At 34.8% G+C, this 21480-nt stretch overlaps 1 long non-coding RNA gene and 2 other non-coding genes across 3 annotated transcripts; 2 read left to right on the plus strand and 1 right to left on the minus strand.

Moving 5' to 3' along the window:
• The first annotated feature begins 10637 nt into the window (after positions 1–10637).
• Trnad-guc lies at positions 10638–10709 on the plus strand. Its single transcript has one exon. It is a non-coding gene; the product is annotated as a tRNA-Asp (tRNA).
• Positions 10710–16509: 5800 nt separating this feature from the next.
• Positions 16510–16581, minus strand: Trnad-guc. The gene has a single exon. It is a non-coding gene; the product is annotated as a tRNA-Asp (tRNA).
• A 2492-nt stretch (positions 16582–19073) lies between these two features.
• On the plus strand, positions 19074–20489 carry LOC120636671. Its single transcript, XR_005659389.1, has 3 exons — positions 19074–19183; positions 19663–19792; positions 20380–20489. It is a non-coding gene; the product is annotated as an uncharacterized LOC120636671 (long non-coding RNA).
• The last annotated feature ends 991 nt before the right edge of the window (positions 20490–21480 follow it).

The raw sequence follows: 21480 nt of genomic DNA on the forward strand, positions 1-21480 counted from the left end.
TAAGAAAGTTCTTAAAAACTACACCCATTTTTTCTTGCAAAACTACACAACTTAAAAACAAGTTTAAAAAAAAAAAACGCGGGCGAAGTCACGGGTAACAGCTAGTATATGATAACCTTCTTCGGTTTGCATGACTTAGAAGTCATTTGGCAAGGGTCCTAATATAGCTTTGTCAATCTTTTATGTGCCATTCTTGACCCAACAAGTGCATTACGATTAGAAAAAATGCAAAAACTACGTCATGTTGCGAAAGTGAAATTGTGTGACGTACGACGGTCTACTCTATTGATTTCCGTGAGGCCCATTTTGCCAATCCTTACCAGGACTTCATAAATAATTGAGAGGTGCGTAACAAAGCTTTCATACGATCTTGAAGTTTCAAGTGCCAAAGGTTTCGGGCTTCTCATACCTTGTGAAGAGTTATACGAAAAAAAAAATGGAGAAAAATTTATAGAAAATTTAAGAATACTTAAGGACGGGCGAACGGAAAAACATCCTTCGCTGTTAAGGACACATTAACTTTTCTAATGATTTCTAGTAATCTCTTAGCGCCTAAGAATGATAAATAATAATCATTAGCGGTCAAAAAATTTATAGATAAACAAAATCTATATATATTGGATAGAAGCAGGCGCTACTTTGTGGAAAATCCATGATATGAAAATTGAGCTTAATTTGCTATACTCCACAAAAACAGATCTTCAGCAATGTACCCTTTTGCAGCCTTAGGAGATGTTGACTTAACAATTTTTCATTGTAAAGTCAACATCTCCTGAGGATGCTCCGGTTTCGGAGCGAAACGTGCGTAGATCATCCTCAGGAGATGTTGACTTAATTTGAATATTCGTGATTTCTGTATGTGATTATTTTGTCTCCCGACTGCTTCCAAACAGGAAGACCGATTTTCGTGAAATTTCGCAGAGCTTCGGCATTTGGAGCGACAGATTTTCGGACAGTTGCGTGCTCCTCTACGTATCGGAGTTAAGTGCATTTTTAAATTTACTTCCTCTTACACTTTGCTTTAGCGGTGAAGGAAAACAACGTGATGTTTTTTTTCCATAATATTTAGACCAAGGCAGATTCCGACGACTGGAAATGTTGTGTGATGAACATGAATGTTTTTCAGTGTTGGCGTGTTTATATTATAAATATTCATGTATTTTATTCATAAAAATACTCATCAGTCATCTTAGTAAGCATAGGAGGCCGTAGTCCACCACACTGGCACAGTGCAGATTGGAGAACCCTCAGGCATGCGGGTTTCCTCAGGATGTTTTCCTTCAACGTTGAAGTGCTGTGATTCGAACTCGGCTCCGGTATTTATATTATATTATTTAACAGCTGCACCATATATTATTCGTTAGCGCTGGGTACCTAAGCAACCTAGACCTAAGTTAGTAAATAGATAGGTGCCCGACCTTAGATGTGTGGAAGAGAATTTGACATCTGTCAGTATCAGCTCTGTCAGTAATACTTAAAAAGAATAGTCATTGTTATATGAAGAGTTGTAATTGCATTGTTGGTGGTTTAGTATGCAAATTTTTATGCCAGAAAAGTAAAAAGAGGGGCAGTCTTCAAATAAAAGAAGAAGTAGTCTTTATTGAACATACAAATAGAAAGCCAGGTTAACAAAATAAACGATAATACAAAACAAATGCACAATTGCGGCCATGTCGCTTGAAGCGATCTCCTCCAGACAACCTTTGGTTGAAGAAACATATTACATATAACGGGATAGTGCAATATCCAAATTTGATAATTATATACAATACATACTAATACTACATAAATATAGTTAAATCATATATATTTATATATATGAATATAAATATACAATAAAATATACGTCAATATATAAACTTAAATACATATTACCAAATATGTGACACCATGTATTCATTATCGTTACGCTTTAAGAAAGAGATTTTGCTACTATCTGTTGAGGCTTTCTGTCCTCTATCTCAAATCATTTATAGCTGATCTAAACGAAATTAAGGTAACACTAAACTGGTAATACAATCGTCACGGATCAAAATAATTTTTTTATATCGTTTCCGTTTGACGAAGTTATGGTGTAGAATCATCAAAAATTGTATCCCCTCTCCCACAGGAACTATGCTGTAGTTTGGAATATAAAGTATCCTATGTCCGCAAGATGAAAGATCTTGTACAAAGATCTTTCATCTTGCGGAGTTTCAATTAAATCCTTTGAGTAATTTTGGCGTGATAAAGATCAAGTGGCACAGACGAACAGGCGGATAAAAATAAATACAAAATACAGTTTTGGGTTCAGTAACGATTATAAGATTCCGGCAATAAAAATTCAAAATTACTTTTACGTTCGTAATTTGACCTGTTACAGTTTAATTATTAGCATATATAAAGTTCATCTTACCTACACTTCACGAAATCCATGCTTTTTTTATTCGGTTTCTTATTTGTGGATGTATATATCTATAGATAAATTGATTTAATATGTTCCTATCGTTAAGCTGACTTTATAGAGTGACCAGGGAGCAGCGACTGCGAATTATTCGATGCACCTACACTAGAGGTGCATAGACAGAAGGAGGTGTGTTCGTCTCGAACGCTTTAAAACCAAATTCACATTAAATCGTATCGGACTATATAGATACTACGGTGGGCTGGCTGACACGCCACGGTCGTTGTTCTTATGTACCTTTTGAGATATACTAGTTATCGACTTTTGAATTTTTTTTTTTAATGTGAATATTTGTAAATACCATTTCTTAAAAAGTGTCATCATTTAATTCTTTAAATTATGACACTTTAAAGAAAAAATGTTAAATATTATTTAAGGTTAACCCCAGTTTTTGATTGTAACTATAGATTAATGTACATAATTCCAGTTAAAACTGGTTTTTATTAACTAATACGACTGTTAATGTAATAAAAATCATTTCGCACAAATTCTGAAATGTAAAACATAGTTTTTGTAATTAAATTAACTATATTAATTTTAAGATAATAATGATAGGTAATAATTTTAAAGGTCAAAAGTTTTTAGTTTACGGAAATAGGCGCATTTGAAAATCATTTTTTTCATGTCAACGTTACAGAGTATAACATCATCATGCGGATTATGCGACGCGTTGTTTCGTGGGATGAAAGATTTCATGGGACAAATTTGCTAACAAAAGTTGAACGCGACCTTGCCTGCCAACCCACATTGGAACAGTATGGAAAGTCTCAGCGCTTTATTTCTTTCTCCTGTAGAAAAAAGGCCTCTTTTCAAAAGTGGGACACAAAGAAGGGAAAACCCATATCGGTCCGGGCGACGTGAAAACGATGTGAACTATATACATTTGTATTATTAGTAGGTTGGTACACCTACGTTCATTATTATGTATTGATTTAGCGCGAATCTGTAGGTACGGAAAATGCGCTGATACTAGGAATGCATAAAAGCAGAGAAATTAAAAAGCCACCAACTAACACGCTGCTCCTGTGTTGGCGATTGCCACATGACAGCTACGTCATATTGCATGGTGAGACGTTTCTACAAGATTCATTTTACTGAATTGCTTGAATAATTTTTTTAGGTAAGAGTATACTCTTACTTAAGTAGTCATTAAATTAGCTTTTGGTTCATCTTGGTGAGCATTAGCTAGTTCTGCATTTTAAATTTTATTTTTAAACAAAAAAATAACTCACAGTTTGTCCCTTAGTCTTCGCTTCCTTCGACTTTAATAAATACCTCTTGTTTTTGTTTTACTACATTACATGATAGCCCTTGATTACAATTTCACCTGGTGGTAAGTGAAGATGCAGTCATCGTACGTGACATCGTACCGTAACGCTAAATCGTATAAAGGCACGACTCCGTCGGTAGGATGGTAACTAGCCACGGCTAAGGCCTCCCGCCGGACCAGACCAGAAAAATTAAATTCCAAATAATAAATTCCCGAACTGCCCCTGGCGGGAGTCCAACCCGAGTCCTCCAACTTCAAACCATAGTGGTTACCGCTGCGCCAGAGAGGTCGCCAAAATAATACCTGCCCTAAACCACAATAATATTTAGAGTTACAAAATGTTACTCTTCTTCTTCTGCGTCGTTTACTTCATTACTGAAGGTCGTGTCTGGATTCAAGTTCCTTCGTAGCGATTTTTACTACAGCCTTCCATCCTGTTCTATCTTCGGCCTTTTTGATAGCTTCTGTGATAGGGAGGCCTGTGAGCGACTTTACCTGGTCAGACCAGCGACGAGGTGATCGGCCACGTGGTATTTTACCCTCCACCTTACCTACAAGTATTAACTTATCCATATTAATGCAGGCGTCGAGCAATGTGACCAAAGTAGCTAAGAATATTCTTGTAGCACAATGTGGAGAGCCTGGTGTTAATACGTAGCTGCTTGAGGATCGATATATTAGTTCTCTTAGCGGTCCATGGTATAGGTAGCATCCTTCTCCAACACCACATTATTTTTTAATTATTTTTTATTTATGTATTTATAGTAGAGTATTTGTATGTTTATATGTTTTTATACATGTATGGAATATATATATTATATTTTTGTACATATCTTTAATATGTTATTTATTTTATGTTTAGTTTAATATCATAATATTTCACTAATGTTTGTTGTACCACCTACTAATTTCGTATAGCATTTTCTTGTATGCCTTTGGTTGCCTAGAAGAGATCGTTATTTAGCGATACGGCCGCCAAATAGTACGTTCTACCTTATTGTATCTCTGTAAACTTTCTCTGTGTTGTGCAATAAAAGTGTATTCATTCATTCATTCATTCGCATTTCGAAGGCATCTATTATTTTCCTTTCAGTCGCTCGAACTGTCCTCAAGAAGAAGATTGAAAAGACTAATGTATGAACTAGCCTCTCTTTGGTGGTGTCGGATGTTACTCTACTGCCAGTTTATATCCACTGTGGGGCAAACCACACTAAAGGGCCAAAGCCAAATGTTTTCATTATTAAGCTGTGGTGGGTTACCAGCCCACCACAGGGCACGGGTGGACTTTACCACACCAGCCAAGTTAGGATTGACAGACTTCACACGCCTCTGAACACATGGAGTACTCTCAAGTATGCAGGTTTCACGATGGCTTCCTTCACCGCTTGTTCAAGGAAGTGATTTTCAATTACATTGCATTATTAGCAATTTACAATTCGTTATAATTCTATAGCATGCTCAATTTTAAAATGTAATCTAATACATGCCAAAAGTGATAACCAGATTCCATACTTTTATTTTCTGAATACAATCAAAATATTTCTTTAATAAAACGTATTCTACGTAAAGCTTGGATATCATTAGCGCGATCCGTATTACGCAAAACGTATGTTCGAAAAAAAATCTTTCAGATTTCCTTTAAGTTATAAAACAACTACATTGATTTGGTACACCTCTCAAAATATGTTAGCTAGTTAGCTCAAAATAGTTAGCATTTTGCAACGGATCGCAATAATGCAAGAGCATTCCATTTGATACCCAGAACTTGTTGAATGACCTGCGTTTTGTAAAGCAACCCCAGATGAAGCAAGTCACAGTCATAATCATCATCAACATCATAATTATATTAATAAAAAAAAAAAAAAATCAAATTAATTACCATTATCGGTCCAGGGTCTCCTTGCACAATGAGAAGAGTTGAGTAAAATTTAGCCGTAGTCCACCACGTCATACGGCGTTGAGAACGTTATGGAGAACTCTCAGGCTCGCAGGTTTCTTCACGATGTTTTCTTTCACCATTGCAGCAAGTGGCCACCAAAAGTGAAGTTATGACTATTCACAAATAAATAAAGTTTTAATGGTATTTAAATCTCGACCACAAGTATTGGAAAACGTACTGAATCTCTCTCTGCTAAGCGAGAGATTAGATAAGCGATAGATTAAAACCTAATCTCGGCAAGAACATTAAATAAGCCTTCGATTATTATCCGAAATATTATTAACAAAATGGTGCAGCTTGGTGTTTCTGTAACTTATAATATTTATCATCTATAAAAAAGAATGAATGACATTGGGACATTAATAGGCTGTTTCTGGCGAAGATGATGTGAAATCGAATGCAAGCATTGTTCTGTACTAAAAAGTACTCTAAAGGCGGCCTTCAATGGTTGTACATTAAGTATCACTTCACAAAGATGTATCCTACACATGCCGGGCTCAACGCCCACATCTCCACGCTAGATTACCAGGAACTCATAAATATCGAGAGAGATATGGAAACGTATTCTTTCGGTAAGTAAGTACTTTACTATAAGATGTAATACTTCTTTCTTTACCAGTGCTTAGTATGAATTGAATCAAAATGTATATCGTCATCATTATCATATCCACCCATTACTGGCCCACTAAAGGATACAGGTCTCGTCCCGCAATGAGAAGGGGTTAGGACCATAGTCCACCACGCTGGCGAAGTGCAGATTGGTGGACTTCACAAACCTTTATTAACATTATGGAGAAATCTCAGGTATGCAGGTTTCCTCACGATATTTTCCTTCACCGTTGAAGCAAGTGATATTTTAATTGCTTAAGACGTACATAACTTAGAAAAGTTAGAGGTTCGTGCCGGGATTCAAACTGGCGAAAGTGAAGTCGAAGTCCTACCCACTGGGCGATCAAAGCTTTTTTGCTCATCACCTTTTACAAAATATTGCTTTTCCCGATGCAGTGAAACATGTTACTATCGTCGTATAACAGCAATCGTGGCAAATTGCTATACCTCTTCCTGTTTATGGACTCCTGGTGTTTGTGCGTCGTAGTTTTCAGTCATCCCGCTATTAAGTGATATATATCTTTTGTAAATCTACCTTTATCCACAAATGAGATAGCATTATTATTTGTATCTTTCTCTTTCTTACTAGTAAGAAGTGGGGCACTAGGTTGGTGTCCTACTTTAATTTGATGCGATGCATTGTAAGCAGAATAATCTTATGTACACCTATCCTCCTCATACTCGTATAAAATATCATTATATTAATAGTTATCTGTCCCTTTCTTACTACGGCACATTGTCTATATATTTTTTTTTTTACTACGTGGAAGTTTCATAACTTAGAGTGTACCCGAGTTGCTATGTATTCGGCTCTTCCCTCTCACTGCAATGCCTAACTAAAGAGTAGGATGGCCTTTTAATTTCTGGTTATAGAACTGGCCTTGCAATGGGATACGGGAGTTTAGGATGCAATAACCATCGCTCACTCGGTAGGGCTGTAGTAGCTAACATTAGAGAAAGACAGTTATGGAAATCGCTCTACTTCCGGTACTGGCATGAGTTTTGAACGGAATTTGTAGTGCAGCTTTTGTTTCAGACTCCATCTCTCTCTGAAGTCGTGCAATTGCTTGCGTTAAAGAAGGATAGATGTTAAATATTGGACTCCATAGGATTATAGGTCAGCATTTGAACGGAGCGAGCATAAAGCACCACCCTACTGACCAACTGAACTAGTGATTGTTTGAGATCGTGAAATACAAGGGCCCAGATTCTCGATTATATTTTGATTTAAATATGAATTTTCTGTTTGTAGCTCCGAAACATCTGATTCTTATTAATTTTATATGATTATAATAGATTATGTAACCAAATTTAAAAAAATGGAAAGAAGCATATTAAGTATCATGGTTAAGACAGAACTGGTAATAAAAAGATTCGAATGTCAGCAAACTTGTAGAACTAACGAAAATAATTAGAATGTTAAAATGGAACCGAAAGACAACAACCAAAGATATAACGACTAAAAGGCGATAAAATAAGAAGATTAAAAATAATGTCAATGAAAGAAGTGACGTGATATTTTTTACAGACAAAATCTTTGGTTTCGTAGGGGACGCCTACGCCGTAGAAGCGACTTTGAGATAAGAGGCTTATATTTATGTTAAAATAATGGACTGTTTTACGGTCGATTGGCGCAGTGGGCAGCAATCCTGCTTTCTAAGTCCAAGGCCATGGGTTTGATTCTGGCTGTTTTTATGCATATTATAGGTAATTTTGTAGACCCTTTTTGATTGATCCTTCCCACTAATATTATAAATATGAAAGTGTTGATGTTTGTCACTCAGTTACGCAAAAACTGTTTCATTTGTTAAAAATGTAATTGTTCTTTTATAACATTTTAGCTTTGTTAATTCTGAAGTCTAGGCGGACAAAGTCGCGGGCAGAAGCTAAAATATTATAAAGGCGAAACTTTGTATGTAGTTACTCAATAGCGTCGCAACTATTGAGCCGATTTGGCTGAATTTTGTAACAGAGAATTTGTAGTCTGGAATAGCACATACTATCACTTTTTATCCCGGGAAATAAGAGAGTTCCTGAAGGAATAAAAAAACCTGAATAATCAGTAATCATCAGTCATATTAGTACCCATTACACAAGATATGCTTACTTTGGGGTTAGATAGCGATCTGTGTATTAATGTAGTATATTTATGTTGTTTTTTTTGTTTTAATTACATTATAGCCCAAAACCCTGTTTTATCCCGTCTATCTGTCACGACAAGGGTGATTAAGAAAAACGCACAAAAAAATGTGCGGTCTGCCACAAAACGTAATAATTTTGCAACTCAACTTTTAAAATAACACATTAATTAAATCTCAACTGAGTCCTAACTGGATGCATTCTTTAAACAGTTTCAGTTCCAAACCATGACCTAGGCCATGCTTTTAAATTAACAGTGCGAGCATCGCATAATGTGCAAAGTTACGAGGTTAAGTACTTTCGCTTTTAATATGCGCAACATCCAATTCGACTGCCTAGAGCACCTAGGCTGTAGGCGGGGCTTCCGGTGCAATACTTACCCTCACAGCTTATGCTCGCCTAGTACTTCTTTCTATAGAAATTTCTACGATGCAATCCTAAAATGAACTTCATCTCTCACCTTCTGAGTTACAGAGGGTTCCATGAGGTAGGGAGGGATTTCCATCCCTTAATTATTATAATAACGTTAGTTTTTCGTTTAATTATATATATTATGTTTGTTCGAACGAAGTAATCATTAGAATCACTGGTACTGAACACCGTTTTGTATGTTTGAACAATTCAAAATCATAGTAGAAAATTCTTTGGAACCGTTTCAACAGTTTTAACACGCTAAACATCAGGAGTCAGTTTACTTTGCAATTTATAGCCCAATACTTAAGAAAGTCTTTAAGCTTTATAACTTTTTAAAACTTTACCTCTAAGCGTCTAGAAGTCCGTAATTTATTAAACTTCTAGCGAATGCCTACGACAACGTTTACTACTGACTACGACTTCTAATTCTTTAAAAAAAGCCGGGACTGTATACGGTTTTATCCAGCTGCTTTCATGGTTTTGAAATGCAAACAATAAAATTTATAATACTACATCTGATTTAGAAGCGAAAGATAAAACAAAAATTAAGTGTATAAAAATATACCTAATCAAATCTTTTTTAGCACATTCATAACACAGCTAAGGGTTAATTTGGATAACAATCTTTCTTAGCTGATATCCCTTTAAAAAACCATTTTTACCAAATTACACGTTTTGTAGAATAATTGAGAATAACAAAATGCAACCAACAATAAACAAAGAACATGAAAATTCAAATTGTTTTATAAAATAACTACTATATTACCACAATATAAACTATTTTACGTCAAAACTAAAAAGCATTTTGTCAAACTGTGAAACAATTTGCTGACGAAGTATCTGAAAGTAACATATTAATTCAATGGTTGTACCTCGTAAATTACCTATTATTGCAATAAAGCTATTGCGATTGAAGATGATGAAAAGTGATGAAGTAAGTATATAAACTAACTAGGCCAGCGTTGTGGACTACGGCCTTAACTCCTTCACATTGTGGGAGGAGACCCGTGCCCTGTGGGCCGGTAATGGGTGGATATGATGATGATGATGATGAAGTATATAAAGTGGCTGTTCTTTTGAGAGCCGGTTGGTTTTTATATCACAATTTGTGGTTCCTCAAAATAAGATAACTAAATCTCTTTTTAGCGATTCTCTTTGAAGAATTACTGCTCAGTGACTTTAAGTAAACAAATCGAGTAACATTTATTTTCTTATACTGAGCAGAATTTCCACTCGAGACTTCTTTCACTAGATGGCGTTATCTTAAAGTTCTCCAGGACATCTATGAGTAGAGCAACAAACTAAGATCATAGCATAGCATTCCGAGTATAGAGTATGTACCAGACATGTTGTTTTGTGGCGTTAAATCATGTCATGATTTAGTTTATGGCAGGCAATGTATAGCATTAAAGGAACTTAATAATTTAAGCGATCATCGTCATCATTCTTAGCGTATACTTTTCACGGTTTATCTGCGCGCAAATTTTTGTGACACCACGATAGTAACTACCAATGCAGCGCCCTCTATCCAGTGAGGGTCAAACTACTAGGAGCAGATTGTAGACGAGAACCCTTGGTTTGTATCTCGATTGTTAGGATGTAATGTTTCCGTGCTAATGCAACTCATCAACTTCTCAACTTTAATTTTGTTCATTGGTATAATCAAAGACCTGATGATATAAATGGCTAATTCAAAATAAAAGAAGAGGTTTGCCCAACAAAATGTTTGAACTTGAGCAAAAGAAACTGAATTTTCGCTGACTGAACTTACTGAAAATCAATACTGCGGAATGCATTCCGCCAGTTTAACATTGCCGTCACAATCTTCGGTAGTATAGTGGTTAGTATCCCCGCCTGTCACGCGGGTGACCGGGGTTCGATTCCCCGCCGAGGAGGCGTTTCATTATTATGATTGAATATTTTTTTTTTTTAATTCAATAAGGTATATTATTTAATGCAATTTGTATAGTGTTGTTGTTGTCACTCACTACAGTATTAATCTGTTTGAAATACCAATCAGCCTGCTTATTGAGTTTCTCAGTGAAACCTTAAAACAGCGTGCATGATGGACACTGACAAAAGCATGTTTTTACTTGTTAAAATATCTTAGTCCTACGAGAATACAAATATTCTAGACTCCGTCTTTAGCATATTCGGTGCTAAAATAGTGGTGAACGGTTTCGATAAGTAATATCTGGGAAGTTTGTTTATGCAGTTGCTAAATAATTTACTACAAAATAAAAAGCAAGGTCAAAATATCTTTTTTCAATCTTGCGGGAGATGAGAACGAAGCGAAAATTTCATCAAACGTATGGTTACCTAGCTGTATTAAATGTGTTTTTACACAGTTGTAGATATCACTAATTTATGCCCGTTTCTAGTAAGTGTATATTGCCAAGCTACTGTATGTGATCCAAGTTAAAATATTGATCGTACAGCTTTCTGTAGGATAAATATTTAGGATACTATTTCCTATAACCTCTTCTTACTTATATTTTTTTCCAGAACCTACACAGAATTGCAGCTCTTCTTAACAATCGATTGCGAAAATTTTACCTGAGTTACTGACTGTATGGATTACCGAAAGTGCAAATTTGTTTATTAACACAGAATTGCAGCTCTTCTTAACAATCGATTGCGAAAATTTTACCTGAGTTACTGACTGTATGGATTACCGAAAGTGCAAATTTGTTTATTAAATATATATAATATATTTCTTTGTTGTTTAAAATTTTCGATAATCTTTTAATTTTTTACAATTATTTACAACTGATAATGATTGTTTCTTCTTATCTTAACCCGCCAATCCCGAGGTTTTAGAATAGAGTGTTGAACTAGCTCCCAGTTGCCTACAGTGTATACAGTATTTTTTGAGTTTATCTGTATATTATAAGAATTTATGTATATAATTTATAAAAATATTGAGCAGTCATCTTAGTACCCATAACACAATCTGTAGTGCCAATGGGTATAGATGAATTCTTGGTTATGTCCAATCATCCTGCAAATCAATAAAATCTGAATTATATTAATGTAAAAAAAGTTGGGTGTATTTTTTTCAAATAAAATTGTGTTAAATCCTTAGTACATTAAAATATAGTTGTTTGCCTACACTTACTTAGTGGACTCTAATTTGAATTGTAATTCTACATTTTGTAGCAATAATATGATGTTAGCCTTTATTGCCTCTGATTACACTGATTATAATATTGTTTTGCGTCACATGCCTAATAAACATCTTGCGTTGCCGAGACGATAACGAGAAAACCACTATCGTTAAATCGTTGCCACACCTCTTTACATCCTAGCCAACTGCGAGGCAGCTTTGTGGCGGATTTATGGTGCGAGGCAACGCAACGACCCTTTTGTCCCTGCGTGTACCCGCCTTCGCCTTTCCTTGGGCGGATTAGGGTCACAAGATTTATATGCCTCGGGGCCCTCAACTGACAGTAAAACCCGCCCACGACCCTTCGTGAGATAGTGAAACTATTCCGCGCCTTTTCACCAGTTCACTTTTTTTAAAATTAATTTACGGATCAAGCAGATGTCTATCTAATAGTACTTAAGTGAAAAACCAACGTCTTTAAACAGAGCAAAACTTTGCAGGGTATGCAAGCAACACATTCTACAAAGTCCTGACCTGTCCGCCCTGTGTCCATAAAAGTTAGGCGTGGGTTTCCAGCCTAATTTGCATGTTGGCATTACCTGTAACAAAAAGCTTCTCTTACTGTGGTGTCCCCTTGCTGAAACTATGGTTTTTTTTCTTTTTTGGGGCTCAGTTTACTCTGGAATATTCTAATGGGATACAGTTCCCTTTCATTCCATAACCTATGCAAACCTTCACATCTAAAAAACAGAAATTTTAAATTCCTTGCCCCGACCGGTGATCAAACCTGGACCTCCCACTTATGTGACCACTGAACCATGCTCACAATTGCATAAAGAAGGGTGCCCTGCCATTAGTTTTACATGTTACAAAAATAGAGCCACCTGGGATCATATTACATATTCTCTGTAGAAAATAATTTGTATATTCGTATGCCTACTGGAGAAACAAATACAATACCTCTTTGCGTATATGAAGTCCTAGTAATTCTACAGCTCTGGCGCGTGTTCGGCAACCCACGATCTCGCATTTAGGATCTTGACACAACATTATAATTTAGTATGCAACGTTGCAATATGCCTTTTCTGCATTATTTTATGAACATATTACGACATAGTTTTGAAAAATTAAAACAATTATACTAGTCTGAATTACTGTTTCAGAATCTTATAGCCAACATTAAAACACCCATTCTCATAATAAGCATTTTATCATGCAAACGAGTTATATAATGTTGAAAAAAACTAAATTGAGTAAATTTAGTTTTTTTTTCCCTTTTCGCAAAGGGTTTAGTCAACAGACAGCTGCTTTCTGCTTGATGCCAGTATCTTCATGAATTATAAATAATGACATTGTCAGTCGAGCTCGTTTTAAAACGAGGTTGCTCACCTGCGCCGAAAAAAATAAGTAGACTGTTCGAATTCCGTTTATAAAAAAATTAGTAATTCAAGTTTTGACAACACACCGTCAGATGTTTAAACGCTGAAAAAAATATTCCACGTGTTTAATATAATTTCGAATTCCAGAGAAAATAAAAATTGTGAAGTGGTAACAATAAACATTCCACCAATACATCGGGATCGGTACCTTCCAACATTAAAGAAATTATTCAAGTGAATTTTAATACTTACACTATACAAAATGTTAGGAACTACTACTACAGTAAATAGTTCTTTAATTAATAACTTAGTTTATTAATGACAACTGTCAATAATTACATATTGAAAAACTCATGTGATACTTTTATCTAATCAACGTGGTTTATTACTCCTTATTATTCAATAGTTGCATAAATAACTAGTAAATGATATTGTTTTTTAATATGTATTCATAATATGTATTATTAGCATAGTGCATACATTATTTTAAAAACACAAATAAACCCTTAAAAGTGTAAAAAATAATTTCAGCTCAAAATACATTAGGTTTAAAGACATTTATTCACAAAAGAAACAGTTTCACTTAATGAGAAATTAAAAATTAACATAAAGAAGTGGTAATATATTATCTAGTTTAGTGTGATACAAAAACAAAACAAATACAAAAGGTGGCACGTTTATAAAAAACTAGCGTACCCAGCCCGTATCGCCGGGCTAGATTTTGCTTTATTTAATTTAAACAATAAACTTACATCATTAAATTCTTAATTTAAGTCTCATAATATATTAAATCATTTATTTCTCTCCGTATTTATTCTCATCTATTCTCTTCTCGAGCGGGTGAAGATCATTATCTACACCCAACAATAGAATATCATCACAGTAAATTAAACCTGTATTTGACAGTTCAAAAATAGGAGTGGTCCGATCGTCACTAAACTTCACAGGATTACTCGCCAGGTCAATCCGGAGATTCCCTTAAAGTTTCATTGAAATCGGCCCAGCCGTTTCGGAGCCTATACGGAACATACCCACACACTTTCTCTTTTATATATATATATATATATATATATATATATATATATATATATATATATATATAGATTAAAACAATGCTTTTTTAACTTGATTTTTAATGATTTTAAAGATTTCTCGCAAAAAAACTCTTTGGGTAGACTATTGTATAGTAGTGTTCCCTCAACCTGTATAGTTTTACTGCCATACTTAGTCTTGGGTAATCTTAATTTATGCCTATTTCGTGTGTTTAGATGTGATTTAGTTTTAAAAGTAATTTGTGTATGTATTTTTCTAACTAGTGTGCATGTTTTGTATTTATACAGCAGGCTAAGGGAAAGTATGTTAGTTTTTTTATAAAGTTCTTTAGTTGGATAACCATAGTTAGTTGGAACAAGGTTTTCAAGAGTTTGTTTTGAGAAATTTGAATAATTTTGAGGTTTGTATCATATGCACTTCCCCATAATTCTATGAGGTATTCTAATAAGGGGCTTACTAATGACTTGTAAATAATAGTGCGGACTTTTTTTGGTATACATCGAGTAGTTCTTCGCAGGGCGCCAGTAAGTGATGCTACCCTAGCTTGGATATATTCTATATTATGACTACGCCACGTTAATTTGGAGTCTAAAACTAATCCAAGGTACTTTTCCGTGTCTGATTGTTTGAGTACTTGGTTATTTATAGTGAGCGGATTAAAAGTGGGAATTCTTTTATTGTTTTAACATTAATCCTGTTATTAGAGATAGTACTCAAAATTAATAGCTAAGTTTAAAAATTATTTACGACTTGTAGCCCTAAGCTCCAGCTACTGGGTGCTACGGGGTGCAAAGGGTAGTTCTGAAATTCTGATACTAATCTTCTTAAGCACTTGACCAGTTATTAAATAACTCAGTTATTTCAAATTGAGCTTTCATGTTCGCGAGCAAAAAGTACAACAAACGTGACCTTAAAAGGCGTGTTATCTAAAATATAAATTGATGAACAGACAACATTTCCTTTAAATTCGAAATTATTTTATTTCATGTAGGCTTACTCTATAAGAACTCAGCAGTTGCCCTTTTCCAACATTTTAACATTAATTTTACGTACGAATACAGATTCTTTATTAAAGAACTTACGTCAGTTTTAACTATGTAGCAATTAAGTAAGAAAGGGAACTTTTGAATTTGAATAGCATCATCTTTCGATAAAATTAGAACATAAAGAGATTCTTTCTACTAAAGTAGGTAAGCCCTTGAAAACTTTTTTGTCGGTAATGAAACGTTATTTATAGCTTTCATTCATTTTCAACCCACATCGCAATCATCTCGCCCCACTGCTCCCCGTCCATTCGTACGCAGGATTTTCACCTCCTTTGACTTATGCTTTCCTAGTAACAATACATCGTTTTTTTCAAAAAAAAGCAACCTTTGACATCAAGGACCGTGATAAAAAACGAGAAACAAATTCATTTAAAAAGAGAATTACTTCTTCTATTATTTTCCTTATTTAATTTAAATGGAATCAAAATTGTATATCCCACCCATGCCACTATATATGATGACTCACAGGAGCTTAGTATGTCCCAAAGCTTTTCCACCACACCAAAAAAAATAGTGCTTATATTTCTAACATGACATCATGGTTAACAATTTATAAAGATAATTGCATCGCTTTATGTTTGTATGACTTTCGTATAATTTAATAATAAAAAACCGGTCATAGGGCAAATAAATGTTAATGCTATATTATTGAAAATTAGAATAGTTGCAAATTTAAAACTTTAAGAAAAAAATAAATTAGTAATCTAACAAAAGACGACCAACTAAACAGAAACTACTCCGACCATAAGCTTATATTGATTAATCTTTTAGTTTATTGTTTTATTTGATTTTATAGTTTATTGACTATTATTAAATTAAAGTTGCGGTTTTTTATGTTTAAAGAGAAAATTATGGAACTGCTATCACGTGTAAAATAGTTTCTAGGAAATCGTTTTTGTCAGGCGTTAGTACGGTTTACACAAAATGATACAAAATAAATAAATAACAATAGAAAAGAGTAATCAGAGTTAAGCCTTTATTTTGTCAAATAATACTTAAACGCAAACAAGGTTTAAAATGGAAACTATTTAAAAACATACTAATTTACATTATTTTTCAGTGTAAAAGCATAGAAGAAAAAAAAAAAGAATTCTATATCAAAAAAATATTCCTCCCCGGCGGGGAATCGAACCCCGGTCTCCCGCGTGACAGGCGGGGATACTGACCACTATACTACCGAGGATTATGAAGGTAACATTCAACTTATGGACTGAGTTTAGCCGTATTAATTTCTAGGTACCTACTTCTTACAGAACTATCTGAGGTTGTGGATTGAGTTCACAAACAAACTGCGCAATCTTCAATATCATATTCTTAGCTACAGTACAGTACTTATTATACATAAATATTTTGAATTGGCTAACTTCTTTCCTAATTTGACCCTTATCTATGATACCATTGCTTCCAATGTTTGCCACTGAAAATATTTTGAAGTAAGCTGAAGGTAAGTATATCATGGAATACCGTCGCTCGCGTTCTTTGTCACATTTATTGGGGCATGAATCCTGTAGAAATCGAATGATATCCTAAGATCAAACTAGTCTATGTTACTCTCCATCCTTTCAACTAACTACATGCCAAAAATGAAGTCGATTAGTGGCTTACTTTGAGCGTCAAGCAAACACAAACAAACACACTTTCGCATTTACAATATTAATTATAACAAATTTACTTATTAATAACAACTTCTATAAAAGCAATGCTAATTTCTAAACCTTTGACACAACAAAGAAAAATTGAAATTTAGCACGTAAAACTACCAAACCTTTATTTTTGTTTATAAGTTAGTATTTTCGTGTGGAATATATATTATATTTTTGTATATATCTTTTATTGGTTGTTTAACATGTACAATGTTTTATGTTTATTTCGTTAAATCATAATATTGTACTTATATATATGTTGCACCTGCCAATTTCTTATAGCATTTTCTCGTAGGCCTTTGGTTGCCTGGAGGAGTTGGCTATATTAAATTCAATTCAATTCAAAATTTCTTTATTCATGTATGCTTATCACAGGCACTTATGTAGCAAATATACATATATGTTTACATAATTGTAAGGGGATGGTGATAACTTCGTTCGCCAACTTAAAACTAAAGCTACGAGGGTTCCAAACGCGCCCTGGTCTAAGAAGAGCCCACAACAAACTTAGCCGGGTAATATTTTTGATATCACCATCTCACAGTAAATTCATTTTAAGCCATGAAGTTAGGGCAATTCATACCAAAGCTTTTTTATCGTTTAAGTAATCCTTAGCATTATAATAGGATGCTTCTGTAAGCTTAAATTTTATATAAACTTTGAACTTATAAAGATTTAATTCAGTAATTTTTTATAAAATAATATACAATTGCCGTTGAATTTTTTTTACACTATGTAAAGATATAATTAATATACATATTTATTTTATAAATATAACCTAAAATTTAACAAACGTGAAGACGTGTTTAAGTAACAAACATTCAAACTTTCGCTTATATACTCGTAATATATTCGCTTCTGCCCGCCGGTTCGTCATTTTGGACCCAATTATGAAGTCGCAGGATTTTATAACTGGGTCTAAAAAGAAATGAAAAATTTGAAGGTAACAAAAAATATCATATCCTATGCACATTTATGTATTAGAGAATAATAGCTGCAGTTTTTCGTTTCAGCTATTACGTATTAAATAAGGTAGTCACAAAATATATATTTTTGCTTGAATTTAAGCAGGAGGTCCCGAGTAAGAGCAGGCCACTTCGGGGGTACCGATTTATATACCTGGCACGCACTAACTTTCGCGACCACGACCACGCTACGATCATCAATGAGAAATGTTGCAAGAACTGCAAATTATATCTTTTTGAGAGATTCCAATGCGTGCGATGTGCGAACGGTAAACGTTGCGCAAAAACGATGGAAGTATATTGATAAATAGTAATAGTAATGATTATAACCTTGAGAAGCGATTGCTAAGAGTGTTTGTAAATTGGTAATGCACACGTATCGAAGTGGTATTCCTAAAACCTCTCCTATAAGATTAACTTTAAACACAATTATTTAAAACCCCTTTACGCTACCACGGCTAAACGGGTTTTGATGAAAGGTACCTACTGAGAAGAGGCGATAGCTCATAGAGTAGGAATTCAACTTTACTTTCGGGAGAGGGGAGTTCGAATCCCAGCACGCACCACTTTTCACTGTTATTTCTTGTTCCTTTTCTAAGTTATGTGGGTTTTAAGCAATTAAAATATCACTTGTTTCAACAGTGAAGGAAAACATTGTGAGGAAACCTGCATACCTGAAGTTCGCATGGGTGTGTGAAGTCCAGCAATACGCACTGGGCCAGCGTGGTGGACTACAGTCGTAACCCTTTCTCATCGTGGCAGGAGACCCGTAACTTGTAGTGGGTCGGTAATGGATTGATATGATGATGATGATTGCGTATATCTTTTACGTACGAAACTTTTTATTCCGAAATTAATGTAAAAACTCATGTAAAAATGAGTTTGTTGGATTGTCTCTGTTTAAGGAAGAAGCATTATCATCTACAGCATTAGTTAAGATAAAGCAGAAATTTATAGTAAGTAGCATAGTAGTAGTAGACTTTTCTTGCTGTACCGATACCATCGATCAATAGTATCCCGTCCGCAGTCATCAGCAGTATCTACGCGAAGCGCGGCCACGAAACACGTCTACCAGTGCTTCTTAATTATTGAACTAACATCATACAGTATTTGTTTCCCTGAAAGCAGGAAAATTGCAGGAAATCTCCAAGTGTGATAAATTCAAATAGTGCTGCAGGTCAGTAATTATTAACAGAAACATTTTTAAAGCGAACCTATTAATTTTGACGTATTTGACATGCGCAGTTTGCGCATGCTCGCTGCACGCACATATAGACAACGGGTACAAGGTTGAGTTTAACAATATGCCTTAATGTTTATTGTATTTCTCTGTGGTGTACAATAAAAGTGTATTCATTCTTTCTTTCTTTTTTCACGGTCCACGTGATGTTAAATGGAAAACCATCGCCTGTAAACAGAGCAAAAGTTCATTCTGCAACATGCCGCCCTGTGTCCACCAATTTAAGCCTCAAGTGGCTGTAACTAGAACAGCAACCAGCCCGAAACACAGCATTGCAACATTGCTGCTGAGCGGCAGAAATAAGCATACCACTTTCTAAGGGTATTTAGTACTTCATAAAGAGATCTTCTATGTACTACAAGAACATAGTCTTGTCTCACGGTTTGTGTCCTAATTCCCTGGTCTTTGGCTTTCAGTGGCAGTCTGGATCGGTGTGACAATATTGAAGACTGGTAGCTGCTCTGGAAACCTTCATCCGAAGATTTCAGACACGCGGCCGGGAGCCTTTAGGAACTTTTAATCGCAGTGTGGAACAGTTTCTATAAGGTAAATAAGCTCGCTGGCATTGCTTTCTTTTCTTTTTCTACGACAGTAGCTCTTGGCTACAAACTCACCAAGTTATAAGTGGTGTAGCAATCAAAGATGGTAGCGGGCATACCTGCAAGGGACACAGTTATATTGAACTCATACCAAACCAATCGGTATCTTCGCGACATCGTACCAAAACGCTTAATCGTTTTAATTAGTTAGTGTAGTAACTAGCCACTGCAAAAACCTTCAGATCAGAGTGAAAGTAAACTGCAATTTAAATGGTGTTGAAGAAGCGCCATCTAGTTATAATACTGGGATACCGCACTGTAATTAGATGGAGCTCTTTCAATACGATATAAAACGTAGTTGACTTATCTCATACTTGGCAATAATAGCAGAGAAAATTTAGAAGCATAAGTTTTTCTTTTACCTAACTTAACGTCGAGCCTCTTATGTTCTGTTGTGTCACTGAAAATACCTCTCCGTTCTGCGCTGAACCAGTGAGGTCGCCTAAAAGTCTCGAGTAATAGCTAGTTGCAAATAAATAGACACTTTTGCAACGATTATATAAACTGACATTTAATCTATTTTATTTCTTTCAGCATTCCCACGGCATAGAAGACGTCGTGTCCCTCTCGCTTCTCTGCGTGTTAATTATTAAGAGTACAGTAAAATATTAATCGTGCAGTTAAAATGAAAAGAAAATTGTTCTTATATATTTCTTATGTAACAGTTGGTTAACAGCTTGCTATGAATGTAATAATTGTATTTTAATTAAATGTTATAATAAATGTTGCAAAGCGAAAGTTGTAGTTTTATTTACAATTTCACACTTACAATTTGAATGCGAATTTTTACTGGATAGAAGTGCAGCTGCGAATATAGTGAGTTTACTATGCATCTAAGAAAACACATATTGTTATGTCACTTTGGAAATTTAATTGATTATACATTAGGGCGAGTTTTTAGTAGTGGTTAAGCTTTTAGTGACAGAGCTCGTCCAGGGAAGTACTACCGCCATGTTTATTTCTACAGCAAAGCAGCATTGATGTATTCCGCCCGGAGGGCGTGATAACTGGCACATGAGGTTGAACAACTTCGCCTCAGGTTAAAATAAACAGGGCGACACTTCGCAGTATTAATTCCTGGCATGCTCTGCAAAGTATTGATCTATTTATAGGTGTTTATAGTTTGCTTTTACTGTCAGTTTCCAAGAAACATCTGCTTAGTCCGTTTAATATACAAACAACAAAAGATACCTAACCTTAATTAAATAATATAAAGGTTATTTTATACGCCATGTTGTATATGTGTGTCTTTAATTAAATTTTGAGAAACAACAATATTGATGTATACATAGAATAAAGCGTACCTGTATTTCTATTATCTTTTTTGGTATGGTACGTTATGCTTCAGTGGTCCCATAAATTTAGTGAAGATTTATTGAAGGGATCCTGAAGAAATTGTGGAAACTCTTCATATATATTAGGCACACCTTTGTCAATTTGAATATTTTTAAAAACAAATCCTGGCTCTTCTTCCTAAAAGAACCATAAGGTCAAAAGGAACTGATGGTAAAGACCATGGAAGGCCACTTGAACGATAGAATCGCTCGTTTTTATTTTGGCCAAAATTTTTTTAAACTTATTTTGTTAACATAACTCAATTATGCCTTTAATTCGGCTACGCACAGATTTAAATAT

The sequence above is a fragment of the Pararge aegeria genome, chromosome Z (assembly GCF_905163445.1).
Source record: "Pararge aegeria chromosome Z, ilParAegt1.1, whole genome shotgun sequence".
NCBI lineage: Eukaryota > Metazoa > Arthropoda > Insecta > Lepidoptera > Nymphalidae > Pararge > Pararge aegeria.